The sequence below is a fragment of the Paroedura picta genome, chromosome 16, assembly GCF_049243985.1.
Source record: "Paroedura picta isolate Pp20150507F chromosome 16, Ppicta_v3.0, whole genome shotgun sequence".
NCBI classification, from domain to species: domain Eukaryota; kingdom Metazoa; phylum Chordata; class Lepidosauria; order Squamata; family Gekkonidae; genus Paroedura; species Paroedura picta.
Window position 1 is genome coordinate 6,193,123 of NC_135384.1, and position 13,526 is coordinate 6,206,648.

Consider the following 13,526-nt stretch of genomic DNA (forward strand, 5'->3'; position numbering starts at 1 on the left):
ATTTCACTCCAGACACAAATCTTCAGTATTGAGAAAGGAATAGTCTCTCAGGAGCTCCGAAGCACCAAAATATAGCAAAGCCCCACAAAACTGTGGAGTAAAAAAAATCAAACAAGAAGCCGTATCATTTCCTGTATTGTCTGTTGTCGGCCCACTTTATGAGGCTTCTCTTATTTGGCCAAGCTGCAGAAACAAGCAAGAGAAAGCAGGGTGTGCATTTCTGTCTTTTAGGCAATGTCAGGGATGAAACTTCCATACTGGGCGTAACAGACAAAGCAACCTGCTATCACAATTGTCCATAATCTTAGCTATTTCTTTCCAATTCAATATGGGTGTATACACGTCTCTAACTATGCAAGGAACACGCAGCATGGGAAAACTGTGACTTAATCCTGAAAACCTCCATTCACATGTAAGAACAAGCAGCAAATTCTCCCTTACCAGTACAGTGTTCAAATCAGTTTGTGCTGCTAACTTCCAGCGCTTAAAATGTAAAGTTAGCTCTGCATAATGGAGAGATTTAGTGTTAATGCACAATTTTGTGGGGGAGGGGGGGAATAATACAATGCAGGCTGTGCCTAGAATACAGGTGACTTCTTTCAAAGAAGTCAGAATGCCCATGGAAGATCAAATCTCATGCTGCCTTATTTGTAATATGTAGATGCATGGAGATTCTTATGAGTAGTTCTCTCAAGAACGTGTTTTCCTAGTGCGCCCCATCCCCCTCCAAATAATCAAATCTGAGAAATTGTGACATGGAATTAATATATTTTAACATTATTTAATTCTACATTTTTAGACTCTTGGATGCGTGGTTCAGGGAACAGATTCTGTGAGCCTCTAGTGATCATCCAACTGAGGCCTCTGCAGAAACTTAAAAAAAACAAAAACAAAAAACCTTTCTGCATTTCTTAAACATAAACCAGGTCTGGGCTTTGCCTCTAGTTGGTTCCCACATTTCTACAAGTTAAAAACCTATTGCAATTTCTGTCAGATGTCCCACTCTTTTGATTGTATGGATTTATTCTGTGTGATCCAGACTGATTCCTCTGTGAGAAAAGCGGACTATAAATAATGTGAGTAACTAAAATTAAATTGAAAAATCCAACAATCCCTTTGATCCAAGAACTCAGCTTGGGATGCAAGGTTTACCCCCAAACCAACGGGCATCCATTGCTTCCTTTGAGATAAGATGAAAGGAGCCCCCAAATCAGAGCAGGAGAACTACACCGGGGAGAATCAGCTCAGCCAATGGAACCAGGTGGTCGTAAGATCTGAAAGAATTATAAAGAAGCAGGAACCATCAAAGTGTCAACCCCAGTGTGCTGCAGCAGTGGGAAGGGACTGAAAACAAAACAGCTGATACTATAATGTTCTGCACAGATCTATGGTGTGGCCTCATTTGGAATAGAATCAGAATCTCTCATTCGGAATACTGTCTGCATATCACAGGACATCACAGAGCAGGAAAAAGTCCGTAAGAGGACAATCGAGATGACGAGGGGGTTGGACCGCCTTCCTTATGAGCAAAGGCAGAAGGGTTTGGGACTTTTCAGTTTAGAAAAGGGACAACTAAAAGGGAACATGGTAGAGGTTTTTATAAAATTATGCATGGGGAAGAGATTTAGCAGAATTCTTTTCTCCCACTCCCCAAAGTACTAGAACTTGAGACTGTCCAACAAAATTAATAGGGGGTAGATTCAGATCAGGCAAAAGGAAATACTGCTTGACGCAAGTCAATAAAATGTGGAATGCACTGCCAGAGGGATGTAGCAATAGTCGCGGTCATAGACAGCTTTCAAAGATTAGGTAAGATTCGTGGTCTGTCAGTGGCTGCCAGCCCAGGGAAGGGAAGGAAGACTCCGTGCTCAGAGGCAGTAAAACTGCTGAATCCCAGAGCCAGGAGGCAACATCAGGGGAAGGCTTGGGGCTTTATGCTTTGCTGTTGGCCCTCCAGAGTTGGTTGGCCACTGTGTGAGATGGAATGCTGGACTTGATGGGCCACTGGTCTGATCCAGCAGGGCCCTTATGATGTAAAGATTGCTTTGTCCCTCTTTCCAAATTCCATGCCTTTTCCTTTGATACCTGAATAAACCTCTCTGTTAAACTTCAACTAGTCTGTTGGGTTTTTTTCCTGTCTGGGCTCTGAAACTACTTGTCAAGGCTCCCCACAAGACGAAGCCGGGGCTAGCCTTCGCCTGTCATTTTATCCCGTTAGCCCATACGGCTTGCTAGCAAAGGCTTGGGTAAAACCCAGCACCAGTTCCCATAGCTGTGAGGAGCCAGGCTGGTGACTATGGTGGCTATGGACCCTTTTTGAGGACTCCCAGAATTCCCCCTCCCAGTCCCCCCCCAAGGTACAACAGAGAGGTACAATAGAGATCAGGATGACTACATATGCTTACGGACTGTGCCAAACAAGGGCAAAGGAGGATGTGCCTATTACCAGTCACTCCTTTTTCGCCCGGAGTTTCTGATTTGGGCAATCTCACCCACCAAGGGCTCCGCTTCCACCAGTGCTGGGTGAGCGATGCTCTGATGACACCCCCTTCTCCCCCTCCACCCTAGGGCTGGCCATGGTCATCTGCTCCCTGCTGGTCTCCCTGCGTGTTTGTCTGGAGCGACACCCACCTCTGGTCACTTTCTTCTTCTGTCTCCTTTCCTTGGCTGTCGCCTTTGGCAGTTTTGCCGCTTACCTCCAGTCGCATGACGTTCCAAACCCCGATGTCAAGGAGGTGAGTGAGCCAGGGGATGATGATCTGAAGGGCTTTGGGCAGAACTGGGTTTCGGGGTAAGGGAAGCTTCAAGAGGCATGAAGGGAAAGACAAGAGTGTCGCCTTCATCTTTTCCCATTCAAGCTGGTTGACAGTTTAGGCTAATCGAGGGAGAGGATTAAGCCACCTGATTAAACGGTTATGCTGAAGCTTTGGGCTTATTGGCTGACTACTCAGATGGAACACATAGGGTCTCCCGAGATGCTACGGGCTGAGCTAGGAAAATATAATTTTAAAAGTGGGGGGGAAACGCTATGTACAGTGTCTAGCAGAAGACACTAGTCTATGCTGAGTTAGCTGGATTTGGCAGGATGTGCTGAGCTGATCTTGAGAAGGGCAGCCCCTGCAATTTCTGTACAATTGAGCCCCAAACGACTGAGGTGTGTGATTTTAACAAATCACTGTACAGACTGCTTTCTCTTTCAAAGGAAACTGACCTTGGAGAGCTCTAAATGTTCTCCCACTTGGAGGAAGGAGAGCAGCCTGATCTCTTGAAACCCATGACTTCAGCTTTCATAGCCTTGTCTTGATGGTTGCCATCTTTCAGTTTTTACACTGCTGAGATAAAAGGGGGTCAGGAGGAAACATCAATCGAGACAGGGAATTTTTTTAATGTTAAAAGGCAGTTGCAAAAGGAGGGGAACGGGAACTAAGAGGCAATTTCTAACCCGTTCCCTTCATCTTTAAGGACTGGAACTCTCTCCTAACATCTCTGGCACAGCTGAGGTTCTGTATCCCAAACAAGACCCACGAAGACACCTCAACACCCTCTCCCTCTGCCGCTGCTGAATTCCGTACAACAGTCTCTGTCCTGGTGGGCCTAACCTTTCAGCTTCAGAATGGTGCAGATCCTCTCAACGGCACACACCTGGCTCTGACTGTCACAGGGAGAGAGTTGGGTCTCACAGGTGAGCAACCCCCCTACTTTTAACAGACTGAACTCCCAGTTTCTTCTCTTTCGTTCTCTTCCACCAGCCATGCCCTCGACTTTCCATTCTGTCCATCCCACCCATAGGTCCAGATACCCAGGAGCCAGTCCACCTTGTGATAGCCATTGTGAACTCACTGTCCCATGAGAGCTGCCTTAGTATCATCGCACCCGCTTCCCTTCTCCCGAAGACCAGGTAAGCCCAAGAGCAAGAAGCCAGAATTGCGGAGTGGTCTTGGCCCACTGATGCAATGATCCCGCCTTCTTCCCCAGGCAGCCACCGGAATGTGTGATGCAGGAGCAAAGCACGCATCCCGATGAGCCAGGCCTTTGCTACCAATCTCATTACCAGGCTGATCCAGCACTGTCCAGCATGCTGGACCAGGTAAGATATGATGCACTGGGGTGTATCAGGAGTCAGAACTGCATCCTCCTCAAAGGATGCAAGGAAAGGAGGACTATTCACTGCTGCATTCCTTTCACTCCCAGGCGGATCGTGCCCTCTGCATCCAGCGTCTCCTGCTTACCACTGCTTTCCTCCTCTGCCTCTGTGCCATGTTGTGTTGCATGGCTGGACTGTGTTATCCTTCCCCCAGAAATAAGCGGGGGCAAATCTAGGTAGGTCTGGCCCATGCCATTCCTTCCGTTTTGTTCCAGAGAACCCAGATGTCTTAGATATTTGGCCTTCTTTCGCAAAGCCCCAGGTTTAAACAACATGCATTATTGTGTAGTTCTGATACAAACACAAGTATGGGAGGGGTTTCTGAATTGTGAATTGGAGTTAACCCATCTTGATTCACTATCTGAATCACTGCTACAGTGGAATAATGCAATAAATGAGATATTTTTAAAGAGTAGCTTGGGTTTTTTCATCGAGAGTATTACCAGTGACACAAATATATCCAGGAGAGTATTGGCATCCCAGGGAGTTTGGGCAATGGCTACTCTAGGATTGTCCTGATTATCACATTGCTTCTGTGAACTTTGGCAGATTGTGAGTGGGTGAGCAGAAGGGATTCTGCCAGGGCTTGACTCTTGTGGCCCTTTCTTGCTTTTTTTTTTAAGGGGGCATCATCTGGGCATGGAATTTGGGTCGCTGTGGGTGGGGAGGTAGTTGTGAATTTTCTGCATTCTGCAGGTTGGATTAGATGAGCCTAGAGGTACCTTCCAACTCTATGGTTCTAAGTAGGGTTGCCAGCTCTGGATTGGGAAATACGTGGAGATTTTATGGGTGGACCCAGGAGTGGACAGGGAGGGACATCAACGGTCCACCCTCCAAAGCAGCCATTGGCTTCAGGGGAATTGATCGCTGTTGGCAGATGAGCTGTAAGACCGGGGGATCCCCAGGTCCCACCTGAGGGCTGGCATCCCTAGTGGGAAGCGAAGCCACTTTCCATAGCTCTGGATGGGGCTGGCTTCAAGCAAAGCTTCCCCACATTTTTGGGGAAGGTCTGACTTTCTGAAAGCACTTCCCCCGTTTACACCGTTTCAATCCCGCCTTTCAGTTAAAAAACAATTACACATAATTTGCTTTAATGAAAACATGGTGATGCGCGTCACTTTCAGCCAGAAGGGCGTGTGATGTCATCCCTTTCATGTAACAGAACAGGGGTTAGGTGGGTGCCTGTGTTTATTTGAAGCGGCAGAAAGTTGATTTGAAGCGGCAGAAAGAAATGGGAGTCCAATGGTACCTTTAAGACCAACGTACACACCCACCCCTCAATGAAGTGGGAAACAGTGCAGATATATGGACAGTCAAACAGGAGGCCCGTGAAGTAAACAGCCTCATGAAGATAGGCCAAAAACGTGCAGCATAACTTCATGATACGGTTTGCTAATTTCCTCTCCTTATTTCTGCACTCTGATGATTCTCATTTCATGGTCTGGCAGAGCCTGTCTGCCCCCGAGAGCTCCCTCCCAGAATACAACTTGGTCGGGCTTAAAGGTGCCCCTGGAGCCCAGTTTGGTCCAGAAAGGGCTTTAGGAGGCGGGATGCAGGCCTGCGAGGGTGAAGGAAAGGTCGCCCGCCAGACAAGGCGCCACTCTGACGTCACGTCGCCGAGCCTGGCTCCGCCCTCTTCCGACTGTGCTCGAGCGCACGGCGACAGTTTAACGGTCGCTCTCCAATACCCCCCCCCCATGAACTGCTGCGGCGGCAGCTGCTCCTCCCCCCGCCTTTTGATGTCTGGTTGCGGCCGCCCTCCTGTCTCAATCCTGCCCCAGTAACAGCTGAGCGAGGGCGCTCCGCCCCTCGTCGCCTCAGCCTACCAATCACGCCACGCCTCCTGAGGCGACGTCCAATCAAAAAAGCTTGAGGGCACCCAGACGGCCCAATCGGGCTCCTCCTAGTCAACCCGGATGCCGGCCTCCTGCTTCGCTGTCGCCGTTCCTGCGGCCACTCCCTCCAATCCCAACTCTCCATTCTTAAATCAGATTTTAGGATTGATCCCCCCCCCCAAAAATAATAATTTCTTATAAGATACGCTACACCAGTCCCACGAACACCGCCTTCTCCCTGGCACGAAAAGCGTACAGCGCATGCTCTATGTCTCTAGGACGGCCCGTCAGTCCCGCCGCGTTTCACCCCACCCCCCGACTAGACAGCGCGCATGCGCACTATGCGGCGCCGCTCCGTCCTGCGCAAGCTGCCCCTCGACGCGTGCGCGCGGTGCGTGCCGTTCCCCACCACCACCGCGGCTTCGCCCCCTCCCTCTCACTGCGCGTGCGCGTTCTCCCCCCCACGGCCGCTTCCCCGCCCTTCGCGGCCGCGCGTGCGCCCGAGGTGCTCTCTGGCTTGGTTCCGGTCTGGCTCCTGCCTTGGGCGCCATCTTGGATTTGGGGACAACTGGAGAGAGGGAGGGAGAGGGAGGGAGGAGGCGGAGGAACCCGAGGAGGCGAGCGAGGGGCGGGGGGGCCGGATAGACCAAGGCCCCCCACCCCCACAGCACCCCCCGGCCGAGCAGGGACGCCCCCCCTTCCCCACCCCTCCGCCCCTTAGCGCGCCCCGGACCTGACAGCGTTGCTTGGGCGCCTGTAGGACCATCCCGCCCACCCAGCCCTCCTTCCTCTCCTCCCCCCCCATTCCCTGAGAGGGGCTTTGTACGTCCTCCTCTGCTGGTGCCCCCCGGACCCCTCGCTCTGCTCATCTGCTGGGGAGGGGGCCCCTGGAGCTAACCCTGCCCCATTATATATATTTAATTATATATAATATTTATATATGCCTATGTAGCAGCTCCTTATCCCCTAGGAGAGGCTGCAGCAGCCCTCCTAGCCCACGTCGCCTCCCCCCCCGGCTTGTCCCTTAGCCCCCCTGGAGTCACCTGCGGGCACCTTGCCTGCCCCCCCCCCCAGCCCGCGAGACCCCTCCAGGATTCCTCTCCCGCCTTCGTAAAGAGATCACGCGCTGGAGCTGTGGGGAGACTCCCCTCCCGCCCTTTCCCAGGGATGCCCCCACCCTGTTCCTTTTAACGAGCCCCTCCAAGGCTTCCCTTCTGCAGCTCCCTTTCCCCGCAGCTCCCTTTTTTCCTTCGCTCCTCTGGAACCCGAGGCAAAGAGGTAGGGGCTGGAGAGAGAGAGAGACCCCGGATGCCCCTCTGTTCTCCTGTCAAAGGGGGCCTCCTTCATCCAGGGGAGCCGCCGAGAGGCCCCCTCTGAGACCCTTTTGGTTGGAAGAGTGTTGGGAAAGACGAGGGAGTCGGGGGTGGACTCCCCACCCCTAAGAGCCTGGAGCTGGAGCCTCAAGGGGGACAATATCTAGGCAGCTGCAAAGACTTACAGGTGAGACTCAAATGCCTAGCTTCGGGGGTGGCAAAGGTGGAATCTTGCGGGAGGGGGTTGGGGGAAGGAAACTGAAGGTAAAAGGGCCATGGAACAAAGGCAGAGGTGATGAGCCTATTCTACAGGATTCATTTCTTCCCTCCCCCCAGGAATCTCTTTCAGAATAAGCACAGAAATTGTATCCCCTGTTTCTTTTTGTCTCCTCTGAGAGCTTAAAAGAGTAATGGGTTACCTTTTATTTTTCTCCCCACAAATCTTCTAGGCCCCACTTGTTTTCTAGCAAGAGCTCTGGGGCCAAGATGACTCTTCCTCTTCCTGTTCAACTTTTATTTGGGGGAGGCCAAACGACCTCCTGCCGGTAGATCTTGGATTCTGCCTTTCTGTTCTGTCATCCACCCCTAATAGCCTTATTGCCCTGTTCCTCTCCAGGAGAATTGGGAAGGATGGCTCTGACATTCCTCCCCTAACCTAGTTAAACCCCACTCTCTCTTTGGAACTCAGGCCTCTCTATCGGTTCCTCTCTCTGGCAACTTGGGGGTCTTGCTCCCAGCCCCCCTCTGGTAGTCCCATTTTTGTGTCTTGAAGTGGTTGGACAGGCCTGCATTGGTGAGACAAGTTCAAATGAAGGGCTGTCATGAAGCCCCATGGGAGTTGTAATTCTGGTGAGGAGAGGGCTTCTTGGAGTGAACCCCAGGAGTGCATTTCAGGAAGGTGAAATAGGTGAGCCTTTGTTTGCATCTGGATTTTGTGTTCCGCCACATTTTTGTAACTTGGGGGGATAGTGGAATTGTACTTAGTGGTTTTGTGGGATTTTTTGCAATAGAAGGGGATGGGTGTCACGCCAGCACTGCAGAATAATTAGTTTTGAGATGAGGACTCGGATGGAAAAAATATGAAGCGTATCCTGACTTGGAGTGGTTTTTCTTAAGGATTCCGGGGTGCTCTTCATGGTTGACATCCTTGCACCTGGAAAGTCCTACTTCTCAACGGTGGCCTGTTGGGTTGTTGCAACAAAACCAGAAAGTAATTCTGTGACAGGTCTGGGGAGGGGCCATGGCTCACCATATGATTGGCTTGCAGAAAGGCCCAGGTTCAGTCCCCGGAATCCCCAGCTAAATGGATTACGTAGTGGGAAGTGTGAAAGACCTCCACCTGAGACTGTCTGAGCAGTTACTGACCTTGACGGGCCAGTGGTCTGATACGGTATAAGGCCGCTTCGTATGTTCACATGTGCCCGCATGGGGCAACTTGCAGCTTAAAATGTATCTGCCTTCTGAGGATGTGCTTCATGCATCTGATGAAGAGGGCTCTAGACCTGGGAAGCCTATTCCTCAATGAATGAGTTTGTTTTTATATACCGCCGCGAAACTCCTCCCTACTTTTCAGTGAGTTTGCCATGGGTTGTTGGGCCCTCATACCAAAGATCTTTTCCTGTTAGCTTACCTTTCAAAGCTGTTCATATTCTGAGGTCCAAAACCAAAACCAAATAAATGCAAAGGAAATCCAATTAGGTATCCGGTTAGACATTCAGATTGGTCCATTTTCAGCAGCTTTAAAGTTCCTGTTCTCTCTGAACTCCATATTTGAACTGTCTTAGAATTTGGCATGTGCTGCAGGAATTGAGTTGTTTGAAATGCAAAACACCCAAGTGCTTGTGACTTACCTCCTTCTAATAAAAAGTGGAATTATGCAGCATTCTGGCCATCTTGTGAAGATGGGCATGTGCAAGCTTCAGAAGACTTGTAAGCTCCTCTGGGCACTAAGCGAGCTGGCAAGTGGTGTAGAAATATAATTAAATAACGTTCTGCTGCATTTGTCCCCAAGCGTAACCAGAGCAAAGCGAGCAGATTACAGATTTTCTAATTTAATGGATTATTGCTCTCTGACCAGGATGGAATGGGATTTGGCCCATGGATCCATGTAGAGGTCTGCACACAGCTCTGGAGCGTGCTGGCTTGAGGTAAGGAATGGAGAGAAATCGAAGAAGGAGGCTTTTCTTCTGGTGTGTGCACAGCTGTGACTGTGTGTGTTTGGACATAGCAGGGGTGGCCTGGCTGTGGCTCTCCAGATGTCCATGGACTACAATTTCCACAAGCCCCTAGTCCATGGACATCTGGAGAGTCACAGTTGGGCCACCCCTGGGATATGGCTTTAAGGCAGCCTGTATGCGTGTCATGCCTTGGTCAAAGATGAGTAGGTATCAGTGTGCACTCTGCTGTTTTTGGAGCTCCTCACCTGTTGTTCTGTGCCTGTCCTAATAGCTGGCGGTTTCATCGTGCAAGACAGAACGTGCCACCTCTCTTTCGACAACACTTTTGTGTACTATTTACAAGAGGGAACTTTGAGAGAGGTGCGGCCAGAAGGAGAATGGTGCAGATGTTTCTTTTTCATGGCCGTGCCAAACCCTCGTGACCGTCGGGGCTTTTCGGCTTCCTGGTTCTCTCTTGCGGCCAGCCATTCGGTCCTTGCCGGCAGTCTCTAGTGTCGCACAGCTCTGCAAATAATCGTACAAAAGTGACCAGCCCGTCGGCTCCTTGTGCTGTAGCAACGGACGAAAGAAAGTACTCATGCAACTTATCCTTCATTGGTGCAAACCACTGCTTCAGCATACAGTGAAAAACACTTGCTTAGAAGGCTTTGAAAGGGGATTGGACACATTTGTGGGCGATGGGTTATCCATGGATGTTGCTTTCAAGGCTCCTCTGAACACCGGTTGCAGGGAATAAATGGGGAGGGGCGCTATTGCTTCCTGTCCTGCTTTTGGGGCTTCCCAAAGACCTGTGGGAGGCCACTGTAGGAAGCAGGGTGTTGGGCTGGTGGACTTATGCTCTGCTTCAGCAGCTCTCCTTCTAGGTGGAAGGAAAGGCAAGAATCAGTTTGCTTTTCTCTGACTGGTGTTTCTGACCGCTGATGACCAGCCAAGAGAACACACAGTCTTTGTTAGGTCTTCCTAACAACAGGGGTAGTCCCTAGGTCTTCCTTCCCTAGGTCTTCCTCTACAACAGGGGTAGTCAACCTGTGGTCCTCCAGATGTCCATGGACTACAATTCCCACGAATCCCTTTCAGCTGGCAGGGACTTGTGGGAATGGTAGTCCATGGACATCTGGAGGACCACAGGTTGACTACCTCTGCTGTACAATATTTTCCCCACCCTTCTTGGCAGACATTGGTGCAGACTTCTCTGTTGGCTTCCAAAGACGAATCCTGAACTGCGTTCCCACTAGGAAGCTGCTTCTGACTCCCCGAGTTAAGAAAAACCGCTAACGCATGATGAAGCATTATTTTAAGCCAAAGGGTGAGAGGAGTGTCCTGTCCGGTCCAGAACCAGCGGCAAAGTCATCCCACCTGACTAGCCCTGGCAGGAGAGACCGAGACGATGCTTCTTAAGCGCCTGTTAACATGCTGAGCATCGAGCATCTGCTGTTGTTTGGCTCCTGCCCCCACAGTGTGGCGTCAGCTGATGGGCAGTGACGTTTCTGATCAGACGTTCTTGAGGAGCTTGGGATTTCCAAACCAAACGGCAATGAACTTTCTCTGCCATCATAAAGTCACTTGTTGAAGTTCAAGATGCAGCACTCCTTTCCTATCTCCTCTCACATAAATGGTCCTTCAGATCTGGTGATGGAAGCATGAAAAGAGAACGCTCTTTCTGCATGGCCGTAGGAAGTGGGACCTTTGCTGGATTAGACTCAAGGTTGAGCGTTCTCTTTCTCTCAGGGGCTAGCCAGATACCCAGGAAACTCATTGACAGCAAGAATACCTCAGGTTATCTCCAGATCAGTGGTATTCAGAGGTACACTGCCTCTGAACATGGAAGTTCTTCTGAACCATCATACCATAGGTATTAACGGATATAGGTATTAACGGATATGCGGTCGCTTGGTCAGAACCATCTCTAGGGAGAGGGGGAAAAAGTGTTGTCTCTTTCCACCCCTAGCTGTCGGAAATAACTTTCCCCTTGGACACGATAGAGCAGGAATGGCCAAACTGTGGCTCTCCAGCTGTCTGTGGACTACAATTCCCCTGCCAGGGGCTCATGGGAACTGTAGTCCATGGACATCTGGAGAGCCACAGTTTGGCCACCCTTGCCACAGAGGAACTGCATAACGTGGAGGCTCCCCTCTAATGTCCAAAGCTCCTCCTTCAGATGAGTGTGGGATTTCGGCTACACTTTAGCATAACACGTGTGATGGAGCATGTCAAACCCTTCCAGGATGCGTTTCCCCTTTCTAGCAGAGGTCATTTGTTAGAATCAGGAGGCTCTCAGCTTTCCCTTCCCAAAATAGTTTTCTAATGGTTGCAGCAAAATCCCTGAAAATGACTGCAGCGTGTTGCCACACCATTCTTTTCTCATGTGCTGATGTGGTAGAACGCAACCCCTAGACGCTGCTCCTGCATTAACCGTAGGTTACTCTGTAAGCCCCCCTCTTCTTCCAACGTGGACAGGTAGGGTTCAGGAGGAAGGGACCCCTGGAAGCAGTATCCCGGAGCCTCCGTGATTGGGGAGATGCCGAATATTGTGTCAAACAGTCATAAAAGGGAAAAGAAGGCTGGAGAACTAGGGGGACGTAAGGAGGAGAAAAGCCAGAAGCAAAAGACAAGAGGCAGAACTCTGCATTCTGTGCCGTCAGATTCACGGCGCAAATACGGGAACGATCATCGTCAAGAAGACCCTGTTCAGCTTTGCCTTTTAAGCTTCCAGCCCTCACTCAGCAGGAAACTTGCCTAAGTGGAAGGTGGTGAGAGTTGAAGCCGGATGGCTAGATAGGCCTTTCTGTCATTAGGTAGTAGGGCTTGGAGGACCAAGACCCCTTTCTATCAAGAGAGTCACATGTGGGACAAATAGATAAATATGGATGGTTGGTGTGCAAAGATCTTGGAGGCCTAGGACATGAGAAGGGCTTGAAAAGACTGTGTGAGAATGAATGGATCCGTCTTCCTCTTGGCTAAGCACATAAGCCTGTTTCAGGGCCCCTTTTTAACATGCGTGTTTTGTTACCACTTGGTAGTAGTTCCTTGTAGGATGCTCAGCAGTGACTGTGGCAATAGGAACATAGCCCCACTGGCTGTGGATTAGCGCAACAAAGGCGGGTGGGGAACAACCCAGAGAATTTTGATTTCCAGGCTTACCCTCGTGACTTCAGTCTAGTGATTTGTTTTTTTGGGGGGGAGGGCCTCCAGGTTCTCCCCTCTTGTTTCAAGGGTGCCTTTTCATGCCTTTTACAAGCCAGTTTCCGAGTCGGGTCTCTCGTGACCTGGCGTCTTGTGACCACTTTACTTCTGTCCGATGTTTGCGTCCTCATATTGTCACAAAGAGAAGGAAGTGGCCCCAAGGAGAACGGGAGTGCTCTGTTTGGTGTCTTCGGGCACAAACGGTTTAGTAGCAGGCACTTGTCATTCTGTTCACAGCAGCTGGTAAGGAAAAGTCAGCCTCCGCCAACTTATTCAACAGTCTGAAATGCAAAGAACCCCAACTACTGTGGATGGGTGGGAACAAACACCCCCTTTCCCCGCTGTGTTGCATGGGGCGTAGAGGGCTTTCACCCATTGACGCATGTTATGCAACGCGCTTGTATTCCTCAGCGCTCTCCCGGTTCCGTGCCCGGTGCAGTTGGCTTCGCCCTTCTTTGCCTCGCATAGCAAGGGTCCCCAGCTCAACAGATGGATCCCTCACCGCCCACGGAAATCTGATGGCACCTTTCCCCAGGCTCAAGGAGCGGCTGCTGCTGTAGGGGATTCTCGCATAACCCCCTCAGTACAGAACAATGAGCTGGAGGAGCCCGGCTAGCAACCTGCAGTGGCTGCGCTCCTCCATCTGAATAGCCTCGGGGGCCGCCTGCTCCTGCATTATGCCCTACAGCAGATCTCCTTCTTTCTTCTGTCCCTTAAGCCAGTGGTCCCCAACCTGCGGGCCGCGGCCCGGTGCCGGGCCGCGAAGGCCATGGCGCCGGGCCGCGGCTCCCTCTCCCCGCCCCCGCCCCGCGCAGTAAAAAACTTCCGGGAGGGCAGGGAGAAGGAATCGGGGCCGCGCCCATGCGGGCGTGGC

General features: G+C 50.9%; 1 protein-coding gene and 1 long non-coding RNA gene across 4 annotated transcripts in view; one reads left to right on the forward strand and one right to left on the reverse strand.

Annotated features, from left to right (window-relative positions):
• Window positions 1-785: 785 nt before the first annotated feature.
• On the reverse strand, window positions 786-6,279 carry LOC143826150 (uncharacterized). The gene is made up of 3 exons (XR_013227019.1): window positions 6,191-6,279; window positions 3,212-3,329; window positions 786-873 (listed from the first exon to the last, which is right to left on the reverse strand). It is a non-coding gene; the product is annotated as an uncharacterized LOC143826150 (long non-coding RNA).
• Window positions 6,280-6,518: 239 nt separating this feature from the next.
• TAOK2 (TAO kinase 2) overlaps window positions 6,519-13,526 on the forward strand; it is a 35,742-nt gene continuing 28,734 nt past the window's right edge. Inside the window, exon 1 of one of the 3 annotated variants that reach the window (XM_077314517.1) lies at window positions 6,519-7,479. The gene's annotated coding sequence lies outside the window, so the exon portion shown is untranslated. The remainder of the gene's footprint in view (window positions 7,480-13,526) is intronic. The other 2 variants (XM_077314515.1, XM_077314518.1) reach the window with 2 other exon arrangements.